Below are 3,123 nucleotides of genomic sequence, written 5' to 3'. Positions count from 1 at the left end.
AATAGTATAAAACGTGAAAATATCTTGAGCTTGTGTAACCACAGACCTTAGGGCACTATGATTTATGTGATGTGGAAAACATGGACAGAATCACGGAATCCAGTAATAAAAATGGAATTTACTGTATAACGCAAGATTTGACAAATTTTGGATAAATCAAAAGTAGGTTAATACACAAATCAAAATATGATATGGACTAGTGTCTGTGAATATTAAGCTGCAAAAATACTATTTAAATATGAATCCTGCATGTCTCTGTGTGGATGATGTGTCCCAGTGCATCTGCATGATGTATCTTTCACCTTCATATCTGGTTTAACCAGTGACTCCCAGGAATAGACTGGTTGGCAACCAAGAACAGATTGGTGACAACTGGAAAGACAGTTGACAGCCGGAAAGACGGCTCTCGGGGAAGGAAGGGCCAGCCACTCAACTTGAATCTTCCATGAGGGAGAAACCCAAAATTGCTACAGAAAAGCCTTCTGAGAAATACCACCAGGGGAGCCCGAGAGGGGGGGAGAATGAAAACCCCAACAGGACGGACTTAATGGTATCGACCCATGCAAATGGAAATTCTACAACGAGAGCAAGATACATCTGCGGAAAAGTAGTGGAGGTGTGCAGAAGGCGTATAGATCCCCAAGGAAGAGAATTCAATAAACATCAGTCAGTTCAAAGTTATCTCACTGCTAAGCGTCGAAGGCAAGATTTTCTTCAGCATCCTGTCACGACAAATAACTGAATTCCTCCTGAAGAACAACTATATTGATACTTCTGTGCAAAAGGGTGGAATTCCAGGAGTCCCTGGCTGTTTGGAACACACGGGAGTCATTACACAAGTCATCAGGGAGGCTCGAGAAGGAAAAGGAGACCTTACTGTATTATGGTTGGGCCTTGCTAATGCATATGGATCCATACCTCACAATCTTATTGTGCTTGCCCTCCAACAACATTATGTTCCCAGCAAAATGATGGACCTTATCCTGGACTATTACAGCAATTTCAGTCTAAAAATCACTGCTGGATCAGGTACATTAGACTGGCATCGACTAGAGAAAGGCATAATTACAGGTTGTACCATCTCAGTCATTCTCTTTGCCCTCGCCATGAACGTGATCGTCAAGTCAGCAGAGGTGGAGTGCAGAGGCCCTGTGATGAAAACTGGAGTGCGACAGCCCCCCCAAAAGAGCCTTTATGGATGACCTGACCTGACCTGACCTGACCGTCACAACTACATCTGTCCTGCGCAGTAGGTGGATTCTTCAAGGGCTAGAAAAACTCATTAACTGGGCAAGGATGAGCTTTAAGCCAGTAAAATCAAGGTCGCTAGTGCTAAAGAGGGGGAGAATAGTGGATAAGTTCCGATTTTCACTGAACGGAGCCACTATTCCATCCATTACTGAGCAGCCAGTCAAGAGCCTCGGTAAGCTCTTTGACTGTAGCTTCAAAGACTCTGCCTCCATCCAGAAAGCTAGTAAAGAGCTGGAGACTTGGCTTAGTAAGGTGGACAAATCAGATCTTCCAGGAAGGTTTAAGGCCTGGATTTACCAGCATTCTATCCTGCCCCGGATCCTGTGGCCCTTACTGGTGTACGAGGTGTTGTTGGTGGGGCCCACAGCAAAAGGGTATGCAGGCTTTGGCTACTTCCTGGTTATGAGAGTTGACAATGCTCAAGGTAAAGAACGTCAACATCTTGTTCAAGGGGAAGTGCGGGCAGGCGTGGAGGAAGTAAGGCCTGGCAGGATGGTGGGAATGGGGCAGCAAGGAGCTTGGATTAAATGGGATAACGTTCAGGGCTTGGGCTTGTTTGGGCTGACATCTGGAAAAAAGACTTCCATCGAATCAAGTTCTTAGTCCAAACTGTTTACGATGTCTTACCAAGTCCAGCAAACCTCCCCGTCTGGGGTAAAAGTGAGACACCGTCCTGCCCCCTCTGTTCAGGAAGGGAATCACTAGAACATTTCCTTAGCAGCTGCCCAAAATCCCTTGGAGAAGGGCGCTATCGCTGGCGCCATGACCAGGTGCTTAAGGCATTTGTTGACAGCATTGCTACAGCCATCAAGGCCTTCAAGGGCCACCACCATAAGCCAAAGACCATCAAGTTTGTCAGAGCTGGAGAGAAGGCCCACCGACAGCCGAGAGTAAAGTCGGGTCTCCTCGCAACTGCTACTGACTGGCAACTGGAAATGGATCTTGATAAACAGCTGAAGATCCCTACCAGAATAACATCTGCACAGCTTCGTCCAGACATGATCATTGTTTCAGATTCTACCAAGCAATTGATCTAGCTGGAACTTACTGTGCCTTGAGAAGAGCGCATGGACAAGGCCAATGAGAGCAAGCGTGCTAAATACCAAGAGCTAGTTGAAGAGTACAGGACTGGCAAACTCGTTGTGAGCCTCTGGAGGTGGGCTGCAGGGGTTTTGCAGGGCGATCACTCTGCAAAGCATTCACGCTTCTAGGTATCACCGGGGAGGCAAAAAGAAAGGCGATCAGATCCGCAACTGAAGCTGCAGAGAAAGCCACTAGGTGGCTTTGGATTAAGAGGGCAGAACCATGGGCAATTGCTGCTGGGACTCAGGCCAGGTCTGATCAAGCCTAGCTGGGTTGCCTGGGTGAGGGTGTCTGATGTTGAAAGACCCGAAACACCCAATGACCCCAGGATACATCACTGATGTTGTGTCCCAGCGCATTTGCATGATGTATCTTTCACCTGTGAATGAATGTTTCATTTACTACACACATACTGAAGCACATGACTCTTGCGGTGTTCTCAGCCTCTGCCGCCTCAAAATATGAGTATGTAAACAATGTAAACATAATCTCTAGAACTGCACTGAGAGTCACTTCAGGAGCATTTTACTATTTCATTTGAGAAATTCAAAATGAAGCAAGTCAATACGTAATAAAATAAATTGGAATATGCAATAAAAGCAAGTCAAAATAAAAGTTTGGTTTAACTTGAAGAAACTGTGACAGAAATATAATACTTAATGTAATGATAGTACTACTATTACCAGGGATGTAGCCAGGGCCGACTGAGGGGGACGGGAACGCGAACTATGGCTCTGTGTAGTAAATGCTGCTCCATCTGAAAGCACGTGATGGAGATTTACTACTAAT

At 45.8% G+C, this 3,123-nt stretch overlaps 1 pseudogene; it reads left to right on the top strand.

The window, feature by feature from the left end:
* The first annotated feature begins 445 nt into the window (after positions 1–445).
* LOC107577427 (uncharacterized) lies at positions 446–2,602 on the top strand (annotated as a pseudogene).
* The last annotated feature ends 521 nt before the right edge of the window (positions 2,603–3,123 follow it).

The sequence above is a fragment of the Sinocyclocheilus grahami genome, unplaced genomic scaffold, assembly GCF_001515645.1.
Source record: "Sinocyclocheilus grahami isolate Dianchi unplaced genomic scaffold, SAMN03320097.WGS_v1.1 scaffold6024.1, whole genome shotgun sequence".
Lineage (NCBI taxonomy): Eukaryota > Metazoa > Chordata > Actinopteri > Cypriniformes > Cyprinidae > Sinocyclocheilus > Sinocyclocheilus grahami.
The sequence above is the reverse complement of the archived record's forward strand: the minus strand, read 5'-3'. Positions and strand labels throughout refer to the sequence as shown.